This window comes from Nomascus leucogenys, chromosome 17, assembly GCF_006542625.1.
Source record: "Nomascus leucogenys isolate Asia chromosome 17, Asia_NLE_v1, whole genome shotgun sequence".
NCBI classification, from domain to species: Eukaryota; Metazoa; Chordata; class Mammalia; order Primates; family Hylobatidae; genus Nomascus; species Nomascus leucogenys.
In genome coordinates, this window is record NC_044397.1 from 8,771,799 (window position 1) to 8,787,599 (window position 15,801).

General features: G+C 41.2%; 2 protein-coding genes across 9 annotated transcripts in view; one reads left to right on the forward strand and one right to left on the reverse strand.

Annotated features, from left to right (window-relative positions):
- SUPT3H (SPT3 homolog, SAGA and STAGA complex component) overlaps window positions 1-490 on the reverse strand; it is a 551,049-nt gene extending 550,559 nt beyond the window's left edge. For all 6 annotated transcript variants that reach the window (XR_004026555.1, XR_004026554.1, XR_004026556.1 and 3 more), the window contains exon 1: window positions 210-490. The gene's annotated coding sequence lies outside the window, so the exon portion shown is untranslated. The remainder of the gene's footprint in view (window positions 1-209) is intronic.
- RUNX2 (RUNX family transcription factor 2) overlaps window positions 1-15,801 on the forward strand; it is a 225,183-nt gene that overhangs the window by 47,798 nt on the left and 161,584 nt on the right. The gene's annotated exons all lie outside the window — the stretch shown is intronic.

Genomic DNA, 15,801 nt, shown 5'->3' on the forward strand with positions numbered 1-15,801 from the left:
CGCTGCGCCCGGCCAGCGCCTCCCACAGCCGCCCTCCCTTCAACACTCCGGCGTAGACGCCGAAGACCCAGGCGGCCGCCCTCGAGCCGGGGCCAGGGCGTGGCCGGCGCGGGGGCCCAGCGAAGCTGGATCTCCGCGCTGCGTCCCTCCCGGCTTTCTGACGTCTCCCCCGCCCGCCCCCCCGCACCGCCCCCCGCACGCCCCACAACCTCTGCTTTAAGAACCCTTGTAGGCACTGCTGCGCTTCCCGCGAGGAGAATGTGGGGGTGGAGATGGTGCGGTTTCTGCTGCTGCGGCCCGGGACACGCTTGGAAAGGGGCAGGGTGGGGGAGGGGCAGAGAGTGTGGAGTGTAGAAAGGGAAAAGGTGACTCGGCTGTGTGACGGGGGGATGGGGGGGTGCAAGATGGCGTGAGCCCGACTCTCGGTGGGGCGGGGGTTGCGGAGACTGAGGAGTAAGCGATACGGACGCCCCCAGCACTGGCAGTGCGGGCGCATGCGCGCTCGGCCAGGTGGCGCGCGGTCTCCCAGCCCTAGCGAGCTACTTCCGCCACGCTCGCCGGGGGCGGGGCGTTGTGCGCGGCCTTCAGGGCCTGGCGTGGGCAGCGCTGAGCCACGCGGCGGCGTTTAGAGCTGTGGCCGCTGGGAGCGGAGTGGGGACGAGCTGAGATCGGTCAGGGTGTACAGGGTGCAGGCTTGAATTCTTTAGGAATTGGGCCCGAGAGGGCTAGGATGTTTGAAGGATTGCGTGACCGGCACTGGAAGTTGATTTTCAACTCCACGGAAGAGATTCACCGCTCTAAGCTTCTTTCCAGGAATTGGAGTGAACGGGATCTTAATGGGATTGCGCGTTTACAATGGTGAAGGGAAACGGAGGGGTCTGAACGCTCCCCGCAGGGCCGCAGTGCGGGCGTGTGGACGTGGAACCCTTTCTGGGACGGCGAAACCAGCTCTTCGCCGCTTCCGCGCGCCATCACTCCCTACCCTGATCTCGCACAGAATCTGTTTCATTAATCTGCAATTAATGTTTTTTCCCCAACTCATGTTACCAGACTCAGGCGTTTAACTACCATGTTTTGTTACTGAAAACTTTTTCTACTTGAAGCCTTTTTTTTTTTTTTTTGGCCGATTCCGTGTTTAGATTTTGGCCTGTTCCTCATTTTAAAAGCTTGCACCCCCAGTATTCAACTGTACATCCTGTCCTGCCACATTTGATTGATACAGATGTAGTTCTTTAAATAATACAGTAGTCGTAAGACAATGCTTTCAGTCTTTCACTCTTTATATGAAGTCTTATTTATATTTTAACATTCTTATTGGCTGCTTAGAGAAGAAAACTGGTTATCCATGCTCACCTTCACACCTGTGTTTGTCAAATACTATAAAATACTGTATTTTATAGGGATTCAAGTATTAACCCTCACCAAGTCTTTTTAAGCATCACTGCTTCAGTTATTTTCTTGCCTATAGATACTGTGAGTTCTGAAATAATGCCTTCCTTCTATTTGCTTAAATTGTTTAAAATAGCAACTTATTTGGTTATTTCCTCTGTGGATTGTAGTTGAGTCTGCTAATATTGTGTTTGATTCTCTTTAATCTCCCCAACGCTTCAATATTTGCCAAATACCTAAAATTCCAAAAGAATAGATATATTTAGGATGTGAGAGTTCAGCATGATATGTAAATAAGAGTTCGGCATGATATGTAAATAAGGGATCAGTTCATTGCTGAGCAAAGTGTGCAGTATAAGGGAAAGTAACAGAGTGAGTATCGTGATAACTTCTTGCATGGGAAGACTGGTTGAAAGCTCTTTTGAGTACATTACCTAGAAATTAGTTAGTAGAAGATTAAGAGAAAAATTAATGTTCACGTCTAAAGAAACATAAAAGCAGATCATTTCAATTAAAATTATGTTCAGTTAATGTTGTCATAGAAGTTCCTGCACTGGAGTTTCACCTGCATCAAATGAGTACCTGTTTGATCCAGTTTATCAGGACAGAATCCAGATCATCTTATTCTGGGATGCTGGTGTCCAGCCTGCATAAAATCACACACAGGCCGGGCGCGGTGGCTCATGCCTGTAATTCCAGCACTTCGGGAGGCCAAGACGGGCGGATCACAAGGTCAGGAGATCGAAACCATCCTGGCCAACATGGTGAAACCCCGTCTCTACTAAAAATACAAAAAAGTATCCGGATGTGGTGGCATGCGCCTGTAGTCCCAGCAACTCGGGAGGCTCAGGCAGGAGAATCGCTTGAACCTGGGAGGCGGAGGTTGCAGTGAGCCGAGATCACGCCACTGCACTCCAGCCTGGCAACAGAACTAGACTCCGTCAAAAAAAGAAAAAAAAAATCACACACAACAAAAGTTAATGAGAGTGACACATGGAGAAGGGAAACTGAGTTAAGGCATTGATACAGGAAGTTTAAAAATTTATTCTTAGGAAACTGAATTGGGCTGTTGGCAGAGATCTGAGTTTTAAAGTCACATGAGTTAACCAGGTTCCTACCTCCTGGAATTTCTTAAAATCCATTTTTGAAAATCTGATTTAGCCATAATTTTGCTCATAGTTTGAGACCATTGCTATATACAAAGGGCCAAAAATATTTTTGCATTACATTCATATTAAATATCCTAAACTGTCAATGGTACTAGGGTATCTTAATTATAACAAAGCTAGAACAGCGAAGCTGTTGCTGAAGTTAAGGCTTTGATGACTACCACATCTCAGAAAAACAAGTGATTTCCAAGGCACGTGGGGAAAACGCATCAGGAGACCAAGTTAATTTATCACTCCACGAAAATGTCTCCATGACCTGGACAAAATTGTTAAAGAAAAATGAAGCATTGTTAGTGTAGACTTTTACGTTCCTCTGGCATGTAACATTCACCTAGACTGACTAGTGCAAAGAGAAAGTGCATATATCTAAGTAAAAGTGCCCATGAGCATCTTAAAATGATTAGGTAGTAAGCCCACATTCTCAACAGAACAGCAGAAGTCATGGCTAATATGGAACCATCTCTCTGATTCCACGGAAGTGGTTTCTTTTTATTATTATTTTTTGAGACAGAGTCTTGCTCTGTCACCCAGGCTGGAGTGCAGTGGCCCAATCTCGGCTCACTGCAACCTCCGCCTCCCCAATTCAAGCGATTCTCCTGCCTCAGCCTCCTGAGTAGCTGGGATTACAGGCATGCGCCACCACGTCCGGGTAATTTTTGTATTTTTTGTAGAGGTGGGGTTTCACCATGTTAGTCAGGCTGGTCTCAAACTCCTGACCTTGTGATCTGCCTGCCTCGGCCTCCCAGAGTGCTGGGATTACAGGCGTCAGCCACCTCGCCCAGCCAGAAGTGGTTTCTTCTCATGTGGATGCCACAGTGACAGTTCAGGTGACCTGGAAGTTCTTTGTTGTTTGAGATTCATAACTCTTACTTGCTAGGATGTTTGTGGGGACTTTTTATTTTCTATTTATCAATTATTTCATCCTTTGCTATATATTTGCCTTCTATTTTTAATGCTTAAGTTGTCACCATGGAAATAAACTGGGTGGATTGCATATTGTTTAGAACTGTATATTGCAATTGTTGCTATATTAGTTTTCTGACGTTGAGAACTGTTTTCCAATTGCATTCTCAAAAGTATCTTGTTTTATGTTTAGAGCAAGTTGTTCTGACCGAAAAGATTACTCAGCCCGGTAGTACCTGAGCAAGTCACTTAACATCATTGGACCCCAGTTTTTGTATCTGTAGAATCAGGTGATAGAACCAAATGAACTAAAACCTTACAGCCCTAAAGTTCTATGTTCCTTCAAAATGAGACTAGCCAAAGGATGGATCCTGAAGTTGTGCAGAATAATTTCAGCATTTGTGCTACAAAAATTACAAAAGTATTCAGGGCTTTTTTTTTTTCTTTTGAGAGAGGGTTTCCCTCTCTGTTTGTTGCCCAGGCTGGAGTGCAGTCATGCAATCATAGCTCAATGTATCCTCAACCTTCTGGGCTCAAGCAATCCTTCCACCTCAGCCTCCTCAGTAGCTGGGACTACAGACATGTGCCACGACACTCAGCTAATTTTTAAATTTTGTGTATAGATGGGGATCTCCCTATGTTGCCCAGGCTGGTGTCAAACTCCTAGGATCAAGAGATCCTCCTGCCTCAGCCTCCCAAAGTGCTGGGATTACAGGAGTGAGCTGCCATGCTCTGACTGATGTTACACATTTCAAAAGAAAAACCAACATGAAAAGATGTATCAAATATGCTGATGCACTGCAGGGGGTCGGGGTATCACAAAATTGTTAATGTGTAATCAAATTGGCTTCCCCTACCTTCCAATTGCATGCATAAGGAAAAGCAGTACAATGACTAGAAAAAATGTTAAAAAATTATACAGTACCAGGTAACTTGTAGAATTGTAATCATGATCATCCTCTTAGGGACCTGTCATTGTAGATTTCACAGTCCAGGGTCTTTTAAAATTAGTGCTTGGCTGCTGAAAAAATGATTATGTTTTTGAGAGTCAGAATGGTGAGGGAACCATGGAATATCAGAATTTCAAAGAGCCTTTCAGCTCTTCAGGCACGTGAAAACTTAGTTGTTCCCGTTCCCATGGAATCCAATATGTAATACTCTTGTACTGGAATCAAACAACTTTTACATTTCAACAAATTGTTGTAGGCCTACTATGTACCTGACACTATTCTCAAAGCTGCAGATAGAGCAGTGAACAAAACAGACAAAAACCTATGCCATCATCAAACTCACATGCTAGTAGGAGTTAGAAAATAAAAACAAATGCCTAAAATAAATACCTAAATTATATAGTATGTTAGAAGGTCATGAGTGTTATCAGAAAAGTTTATACAGGAAGGGACGTGGAAGGAGACCAAGCACAGGAGGAATGGGGAAGATGTAATTTTTAAACTGGGCAGTTGAAGCAGGCCTCACTGAGAAAGTAGTATTCGAAGAATGACTTGAAAGTGAAGGAGATACCTGCACATATCTGAAGAAAGAGCATTCCAGGCTATGAGAACAACTTGTGCAAACCCTAGGGTGGGGACAGGTCTGGTAAGTTGAAGCAACTGCCAGGAGGCCACTGTAGCTAAAGAAGAGTAACCCAGAAAGAAAATCATGTGATATGAGGTCAGAGAAGCACTAGGCCAGATGGTGAAAGGCCTTGTGTGCCTGACACTGAGAGGCTATTGGCAGAAGATTGACATCATAAGATTTAGGCTTTAAATAGGTTACCTTAGCTGCTAGGTTGCAAATAGCCTGTAGAGTGACAGGTCCTATTGCAGTAACCCAGGCAAAAGATGATGGTGGGTTGTTACAGTAGAGGCCTTAAGACATGGTTGGGTTCTGGGTATATTTTGAAAACCAATATGATTTGTTGACACATTGGATTTAGGGTTCTAGAGAAAGAGAGGAATCAAGGATGAACAATTTTGTTCAGAGCAACTGGAAAAATGGATTTGCTTACATTAGCTGAGATGGGGAAGATTGGGGTTGGAGTATGCTGAGTAGGTGCAAGAGATCAGGAATGCAGTTTGGGGAATAAGTACATAATTAAGCATGATGTTTGTATTATCTTTAATGTTTTGCCATCAAAAATAAGTAAGTTCTGGGCTGGGCATGGTGACTCACACCTATAATTCCAGCACTTTGGGAGGCCAAGGCAGGTGGATCATTTGAGGCCTGTTCAAGACCAGCCTGGCCAACATGACAAAACCTCATCTCTACAAAAAAACCCACAAAAAATTAGCCAGGTGGGGTGGCACATGCCTGTAATCCCAGCTACCAGCTACTTAGGAGGCTGAGGCAGGAGAATCGCTTGAACCCAGGAGGCAGAGGTTGCAGTGAGCCAAGATAGCGCCACCGCACTCCAGCCTGGACAACAAAGTGAGACCCTGTCTCAATAAATAAATAAGTCCTTAAGGAAATGAAAAGTTTCAATTTGTAACATTTTATAATAATTAAATTAATTTCTAATCTTGCTCATGTAATAAAGTTCCATTTAGACATATCTAACATATGTCAAGAATACCTTCAAGAAAGTTCAAGAAAAGCTAAACATCCGCTTGTTTAAAAAAAAAAAAGAAAAATTTTTTTTCATCTATCAATCCTTGAAGGTAGAGAATAAAGTTAAGACAAGTATACAGAAACATCCAGTTCTCCAAAGTATTTTCATTGAAACTGAATCTATTTCAGTGAATTATTCAAATAACTGCCTTCTTTTTCTATTACATGTGGAAACAGGACCAAAAGTTATTTGGTGCCATATAAAATAAACTACAGTGTGGCTAGTGCAACCTGCTATTCCTACTTCACATTCTGAAGGTGGATGCAACAAACCTATTTTGACTAAGTAATGCTCAGATCATTTGTTAAATAGTAGTCAGGGAACTGTACCAACAGGTTTCACCAGGTTACTTTGTTTTTATTTTTAGCTTTTTACAGATGCAGCATAAGCTGTATTTTCCTCTTCCCAGAATATATTTAAAACCATTTCTTTAACTCAGTCAGGTATAGTGTAAAAAATAAGGGCTTTGGTGTCACTTTAGCCATAATGCTGGGCAAGTTATTCAACTGAAAATAAGTGTCCTCCACCGTAAAATAAGAATAGGAATACCTAATGTAGGAAGGTTGATATCAGGATTTAAATGGGAAGTTCCTGACACATTGAAAATATTTAATAATTTGTAGTTATTATTGTTTTCCAGGGGTAGGGGGATGGTCGGAATTTTTTTGGTTTTTTTTTTTTTAGACAGAGTTTCGCTCCATTTCCCGGGCTGAGTGCAGTGGCATGATCTCAGCTCACTGCAACCTCTGCCTCCTGTGTTCAAGCTATTCTTATGTCTCAGCATCCTGAGTAGCTGGGACTACAGGCATGCACCACCACGCCCGGCTAATTTTTGTATTTTTTGTAGAGACAGCATTTCGTTATGTTAGCAAGCCTGGCCTCAAGTGATCCTCCCACCTTGGCCTCCCAAAGTGCTGGGATTATGGGTGTGAGCCACTGTGCCTGGCCAGTTTTCCAGTTTTTATTATAATTAGTTATTGAGTAATTTTATAATGTTTATATTTTTTAATGTGTTAGATATAGTACTATTAAACACAAAATCTTATCTCAAGTATTAGATATTAGGGTGTTTTTGTTTTTTTTTTTAAAGACCGGGTCTCACTCTCTCCCAGACTGGAGTGCAGTGGCACGATCATAGCTCACTGTAGCTTCAAACTTCGGGGCTCAAGCAATCCTCCCACCTGATGCTACAGATGCACACCACCATACCCAGTTAATTTTTTAAAAAAATTTTATGGAAATGGGGTCTCACTATGTTGCCCAAGCTGATCTCAAATTCCTGGCCTCACATCATCTTCCTGCCTCAGCATCCAAACTGCTGGGACTACAGGCATGAGCCACTATGCCCAGCCTATTTTTTCTTAATTCAGTAAACTTATGTAAATGTGACAATTATTCTTTTAACAAACATTTACTGAGGACGTAGTAAGTACACTATTAGTCATTGTTAGACATTGGGAAGATAAGATGAATAACAGAGTCTCTGCTCTCAAAAAGACTTCTTACTGGTGAATTTAGGAGAGACAAAGGTATATAAACAAGGAAGAGCAAAGGTACTATGATAATATGTAACCTGGGTGTCAGCTGAGATCTCCCTGGGTTTTAAGCTCTCAGTTAGGATTGGTTTGAACCTCCATTCCACCTCATTTACAAGTCCAGTGCCCAACCGAAGATTTCTTCTTATTTCTGGGGAGCTAATGTTCTCACTGAACCGCTTTGGCTCTGAACTTCCGCTTATGGTAAACTAGTGAGGTTCATGGATGAGCTGCCATCAGTCCTTATTCCACAAACATCCACTCAGATGTGGAACTTATCCCTGTTCCCAGGTTTCACCCAAAAGCATTTTCACAAAGCTCTGTGTGGGCACAGCAGATTTACTAAGGTTGTGAAATGATGAAAGGGAGTTAACATCACAACATCACAGAAACACAACTTGAAAGTACTGTAAACTTCTATTCTTAAAAGCGGGCCAGGTGTAGTGGCTCACACCTGTAATCCCAGCACTTTGGGAGGCCAAGGTGGGTGGATCGCTTGAAGTCAGGAGTTCAAGATCAGCCTAGTCAATATGGCGAAACCCCATCTCTACTAAAAATACAGAAATCAGCTGGGCATGGTGGTGCATGCCTGTAATCCCAGCTACTCAGTAGGCTGAGGCAGGAGAATCGCTTGAACCTGGGAGGCGGAGGTTGTGTTGAGCGAAGATCTCACCACTGCACTCCAGCCTTGGCGAAAAAGCTCTCCTGCCACAATGTCATGCTTCTCCACAATGCCCCTTTTTCTTCTTCCTACTCAGTCCTCTGCTTTTCCTCACCCACAAATTCTTATTTGTTTCTAATATTAAGTAGTTTTTTTTTTTCTTAGATTCCAGCAGGCTCCAGTCTTTGAGGGCATACTGGCCACGCAGCAGCTTATTAGTGCATTTTCTTTTTTTTTTTTGAGACAGAGTTTCACTCTTGTTGCCCAGGCTGGAGTGCAATGGCACGATCTCGGCTCACCACAACCTCCGCCTCCTAGGTTCAAGCGATTCTCCTGCCTCAGCCTCCCTAGTAGCTGGGATTATAGGCATGTGCCACCACGCCCGGCTAATTTTGTATTTTTAGTAGAGATGGGGTTTCTCCGTATTGGTCAGGCTGGTCTCGAACTGCCGACTTCAGGTGATCTGCCCGCCTCGGCCTCCCAAAGTGCTGGGATTACAAGCATGAGCCACCGCGCCCAGCCTATTAGTGCATTTTCTCAAAGAAATTGGAGATCATTTCCTTCAAAACTATCTGCTGTAATATAAATTATCTTACCTCCATATGTATAGATTGTAGCAGAGACACAATTAGAGAGTAGTCATTTGAGGCCAGTAAGTGTTGACTGGAGCAGAGAAAGATGTCAAGGAAGATAACTTCTCTGAACTTCAGTTGTCTTCAAGGTCTTGTGATGAGAATTACGTGGAAATGTATGCGAAGTGCCTTGCACATGATAAGCTCTTAATAAATGTTGGTTTTTTTTGTTATTATTGTCGTTACTATTGAGAAGATGACTCATCACTCAGCCTTGAAAAGTAAATGATGGTTTAACAAAATGAGGAAGGATAATTTAGGCAGAGGGAGCCGTATTAGCAAAGTCAAAGTGCATTGGAGGAAACTGTGGGTTGTCCAGCATGATGAGATCATGGGGTATGAGAAGGAAAGCTAGAAATTTGACAGGAGCCAGATCAAAGTCTTGGGCATTAAGTTTGGGCTTTATCTAATAAAAGATGGTGAGCCTTGGAATAATTTTTTTTAATGCAATGACATGGTTAAATTTGCCTTTTAGTTGACGGTAATGTGTAAGACAGGTTGGAAGGGTGAAAAATTGGAAGGAGCTAACAGTTCAGGAAGAGAGGATACGGGCTAGAGTTAAGTCAACGGAATAGGAAACAATAGAAGATGGCAAGAGAAATGCTAAAGAAGTAGAATTTTATATGACTTGGGTACTCTTAAGACATGAGGATAGAAGTAAGGCAAAGAAGGAACTCAAGTATCATTCCAAGGTTTCTTGACTCACTGAGTGGATGGTAGTACCATTAATCAAGACAAGGAATACTAAAATGGCAGTTTTGGACATATGTTTGAGGTGACTGTACAAAATCTCAGTGGCTATGACAAGTAGCAAACTGGAATATTCAGGCAAAACAGTCAAGATAGAAGCTAGAATAAAGTCTGTAGTTCAAGAGAGTGGATGGACATTTAGATTTAGGAACCAGAAGCACACAGCACTCATCATTCCACACACATAACTCACATGCGACACACAGCCCTGTTCCTAGATTCGGCCTAGAGCCATTCTCGCGAGAATCTGTGTGGGCACAGCAGAAGCCAAAGGAGACAATGAAATGCCCGAGACAGTGCATGAAACAATGAGAAGTGAGTCAAACATCAAATCCTAAATATCCACATTCAATGCTTCTGGTTCCCAGATCTAAATGTGCACATACTCTCCTCATCTCCAGAGTGTATTCTAGCTTCTATCCGCACCATTCTGCCTGAATATTCCAGTTGTGCTACTGGTTATAGCCACTGGGATTTTATACAGTTACCTTAAACACAGTCAATGGGAGGAGGAGAGGAAGAGTCAACAAGGAACATTGAGAGGGTGATTAGTGGTGTCACAGAAACCAGGAGAGCAGAGTTTCAAAGAGGCATATTAATGATGCTAAAATGAGAATCAGGATTAACTGGACTTAGCCAGTTGAAGGTAACCGTTGGCAAAACAGCTTCAATAGAGTGGTAGGAATAGAAGCTTGGTTATTGTGACTTGGAAAGTCCTATAAGTTCCTTATTCTTCCCAAGAACTTGGCTTGTGAAAGAGAAAGAGTAGCTGGAGAAATATTCAGGGCCATGAGATAGATTTTCAAGATCAAAAGACTTGAGGTTGTTTACAGGCTTTCGAGAAGAAGCTGGTAAGGGAGGGAAGGTTTGAACACTTGGGATAGACAAAGGCTAATGACAAAATCATTACGATGCAAAGATGCAATTAGACCCTAGAAAAGAGCCCAGAAAGTGGGATGAGTCTTAAATTAGAAAAGAGGCAGACTGGAAAAAAGAAATAAGAACTTGAAGCAGACCATACCTGATGATCCCAGTTTTTTCAGTAATGTATGAAAGCAACTATTTTGCTAAGAAAGTGAGGATGACAGGGTAAATCCTGTATGAGGTGATAAAGTTTTGTTGCCACACTATGAGGAATAGGACAGAGATAACCAGAGGCTTGTTAAATTGCAGCTAGCCCAGAGCATACAGCAGTGGCTCTAAAAGTGAACTTGCAGCATCTGCTTCTCATTAGAAATAAACATTTGGGCCCCACCCAAACCTGCAGAATCAGATACTCTGGGGGGCGGAGTTCAGCAATCTACCTTAACAAGTTGCCCAGGTGATTTTGAAGTAAGTTAATGTTTGAGAACAACTTGCACTACAGCATCTACAGAATTTGTGGCTCCTCCAACTAGCAAGCAATGATGAAGCACAAACTGTGCTACTCAACCACATTCTAGTCATTTTTGGTAATATTTTTCATATTACAAATATATTTATTTGGAACAATATTGTTAAGGACTTTTAAAACTACTGGTTTCTCTCTAGAAATGGGTGTCATACAAGATTTAAAAATCTAAACCAAGAGATTTCTTTCTTCCAAATTTTACAAAGCAAATACTATTAAAAAATCTTGCTTCTCTACTCTCATTTTACATTTATAATAGAGAAATAATAAAATTGTTGTTCACAGCATCAGAAATATTCAGCGACTCCCCCTATATAGCAATTCTCAAATTATGCTCCAGCACTGGTATCATCTCATTTTAACCAAATAATGGCAGTCGTTTCCCAGTTCATGGGGAAGGAGTTTATGAACTGAATTTCTCAATTTTAAATTATCCTCCAACAAGTGTTTCTTAAACCTTTGGCTTCTACTACTACTTGTCTTGCAGCAAGTTCTAATTGATGACCAAGTAAGTGAACAAATAGTAAATGAATATTAATGAAACTTGAAGTTAGCCAGTCATACTTAGTTCAATAGTTTCTCTTTAATAGAACACATGGTTATGACTGTGATTTTTATATTGCATACCAATAATAAAGTCATTTTCTACTATAATTGTCCCAATAATATTGCCATTGTTCAAATATTTGGAACCTAACTTGGACTACTTTCATGATCTGGGAGATATCCTTCTGGAAATCCTAAACAGTGGAACAGCCAACAGACCGCTGGTCTAGAAAGATCATAAAGACTTATTTTTCATCTAAATATGCATGTAGGTGATCAAGGTGATTTAACCAGGTATGCCTTGCTTAAAGAAATATGGCATAATATGTAGAAATCCATATTTGTAAACCATAGATGGACATACAGATGAGAGTGAGACATTCTCCAATTACTTACAATTAAGACTAAGCTCTGAAAGTTAATTTGTACAATAAGTAAATAATGGATCACTGTAGAGATACAGATCCAAGGCAGCAAGCCTTAATTATAACCTGATTAAAATACGATATAAATAAGAAGAGAGGTTAGTCAAGAAGTACAGAAAGAGCAGAATTAGAACATATTGGCAGGCTGGGCATGGTGGCTCATGCCTGTAATCTGGCACTTTGGGAGGCTGAGGTGGGCACATCACTTGAGGCCAGGAATTAGAGAACAGCCTGGCCAGCACGGTGAAACTGCGTGTCTACTAAAAATACAAAAATTAGGTATGGTGGCGCACACCTGTAATCCCAGCTGCTTGGGAGGTTGAGGCACGAGAATCACTTGAACCTGGGAGATGGAGGTTGCAGTGAGCCAAGATTGCACCACTGCCCTCAGCCTGGGCCACAGAGGAAGATTCTGTCTCAAAAAAAAAAAAAAAAAAAAAAAAAAAAATTATTTCACATTCCAATACTGTGGAGGTAAATGAGGAAAAGAAATACGTCAGGCTATGAGGGTCTTAGTATTATTTAAAAATTCAAATTATGTAGATAACTCTCATTATCCTGATTATGTTGTGACCAAGCAACCTTTAGATTCTTTGGCTTCCATGAATAGTATTTGGCTTCTCAGTAATGTGATAACAATGTCAATGGTAATGTCAATAATGATAATGTCAATAACTCAGCATTTTGTTTTTTATGCTGGGTCTCTTATAAGTTGAGTCAGCTCTGGAACAGCAATATGTTTTCTGGTGAGGGTCAAGGGGGTCAAACCCCAAACCCGAACTCCACTCTAAGAGGTTCAGGCAGTCTTCCTTGGCGGTACCCCAACCTGGAAACCTACCTTTCTTCTGAACAACTACAGGAAACAGATAAATTATCATGTGCTTTTTCACCTCATAAAAGGATCGTTTGTTTTATAAAAATGTTTTAAAACATTGGGAACTTAGATGAGAAACTGAGAAATGACTTTTGAGTTATCAGAAGTTCTTTAATGTTGACATAACTAGTCTTGATGGTGTGGTGAGGGTATAAATGTGAATGTATTGAACAGATCACTCATTTGAGGTTAGCAGTTAAAAGAAGGAAGGGAACAAAATGGAAGGTGAAAGGGTAGTTGGGTAATTGAAAAAGGGTTTTGGTTGTTATTTTCCCCCACGAGAAAGAAACTAGGTCAGAAAAAAAAGAGAAAGGCCAATGGAAATGGAAATAGAGATATGAACATCACAGGAGAGAAGCTGGATAACTGGGAATACAGGCTCCCTAAAAAGATTGGGTTTGTGGGGCAAGGGGTACATTTCCTTTGGGGAAAACTCCTTCAAAGTTACTCTGAAACATAGTACTTCTTTTAAATACATAACTTTATTATTATAGAATGGCTTTAGACTCTCTTCCCTCTGATCAAATATCTCTCAAATTTTATTTATTTACAAAATATGAATGAAGTGTCTCTCACAATTAAAAGAGGAAGAAAGATGTGATCCCTGTCCTAGAGAAGCTTATAGTCTAACCGGAAAAGATGGACTTCTAAACAAATCATTGCATGTCTTGTATAGGTACAAGATTCTGTGTGATATGGTTTGGATGTTTATCCACTCCAAATTTCATTTTGAAATGTGATTCCCAAAGTTGGAGCTGGGGCCTGGTTGAAGGTGACTAGATCATGGGGGCAGATCCCTCATGAATGGCTTAGCATCATCCCCTTGGTAAAAGTGAGCTCTTGCTGTTAGTTTATATGAGATTCTGTTGTTAAAAAGAGTCTGAGACCTTCCCCTTGCTCTCTTGTTCCCACTGTCGCCCTGTGATGAGCCTGTGCCTGCTTCACTCTTCATCATGATTATAAGCTTTCTGGGCAGATATTGGTACTATGATTACTTGTACAGCCTGAAGAACCATGAACCAATTAAACCTTTTTTCTTTATAAATTACCCAGCCTCAGGTATTTCTTTACAGCAATGCTAAAATGGCCTAACACATCGTATTAGTCTGTTTCCACGCTGCTGTAAAGAACTGCCTGAGACTGGGTAATTTATAAAGGAAAGAGGTTTAATTGACTCACGGTTCAGCACGGCTGGGGAGGTTTCAGGAAACTTACAGTCATGGTGGAAAGCGAAGATGAAGCAAGGCACCTTCTTCACAAGGCAGCAGGAAAGAGAAGTGCCAAGCAAAGGGGAAAGAGCCCCTTATAAAACTCACTATCACGAGAACAGCATGGGGAAAACTGCCCCATGATTCAGTTACCTCTACCTGGCCTCTCACTTGACACGTGGGGATTATGGGGATACAAATCAAGATGAGATTTGGGTGGGGACACAAAGCCTAACTGTATCACACACTATGGAAGCATAGAGGAGATTAGTTTTGCTTTTCAAATATTCAAATAATACTTCAAAACTATTTAATCCATTTCATTGGTGGCTCATCTTTTCACCAGTTTCCAGTCCTCATCTGCAGGCTCTCATATATGTAGTCAGGCCTTTATACTTGTTTCCAGTTGGTTAAACAAACATACATTTTCTTTGCTTGTACAATATAATAGAACTGGAGGCTCTGGGGAACTCAGAATTACATAATACATAATCCCTGCTTTCAAGAAATCTGCACGCCAATTGAGGTGTGCAAGCTAATAGAATATTTTATTTTTTACTATTTATATTTAAATATAGGGTGGGCATATTGGCTCATGCCTGTAATCCCAGCACTTTGAGAGGCCAAGGCAGGAGGATTGCTTGAGGCCGGGAGTTTGAGACCAGCCTGGGCAACATTTTGTGAGACTCTGTGTCTACAAAAAATACATAAAAACTAGCCAGGTGTGGTGGCATCCACCTATATTCCTAGCTACTTGGGAAGCTGAGGCAGGAGGAATGCATGAGTCCAGGTTACAGTGAGCTGTGATCACACCACTATACTCCAGCCTGGACAACAGAGTGAGATTCTGTCCCTAATAAAATAAAATAAATAAAAATAAATACACTTTTACTTCTTAAAGGGAAAACTAATTCGGCTGTATAATCCCCATAATAATTCTGTGACATTTCCCAGACAGCAAAGACTTTAGGTGGGGAGGGTCAGAAGAAAAAGAAGGGAGACCAATACATTGTAATGTTAATTTCTAGGTGTGGATATTACCTAGAAAATGCCTAGATCTATTTTTTTTTTAATGTTTATTCCGTTTGGTGTTCTCTGAGCTTCCTAGTCTAAGGTTTAGTTTCTCTCATTCATTTTGGAAAATTCTCAGCCATCATTACTGCAAATATTTCTTCTGTTGATTTCTTTCTTTCTTCCCCTTCTGTTATTTCCATTACAAGTATGTTACCCTTTAGTAATCAGCCCACAGTTCTTGGACATTCTGTTCAGATTTTTTTCTTTCTACGGGCATATCTTCAGGCTCACAGATTCTTTGTCCATGTCACATCTTTTGATGAGCCCATCAAAGGCATTCTTTATTTCTGTTACAGTGTTTTTGACTTCTAGTATTTCCTTTTATTGTTTCTTAGGGTTTCTATCTGTTTATATTACCCATTTGCTCTCACATGACATTCTTTTTTTCTCAATTAGATCCCTTAGCATATTAATTATAGTTATTTTAGATTTCTAGTCTGATAATTTCAAAATCTCTGCTATATCTGAGTCTGGTTCTGATGCTTACTTTGTCTATTCAGACTGTACTTTTTGCTTCTTAGTATTTCTTGTAATTTTTTGTTGAAAGTCAAGTATCGTGTATTGGGTTAAAGGAACTGAGGTAGATAGGCCTTCACTGTGTGGTTTTATGTTTTTCTGGCTAGGAGTTAAGCTGTGC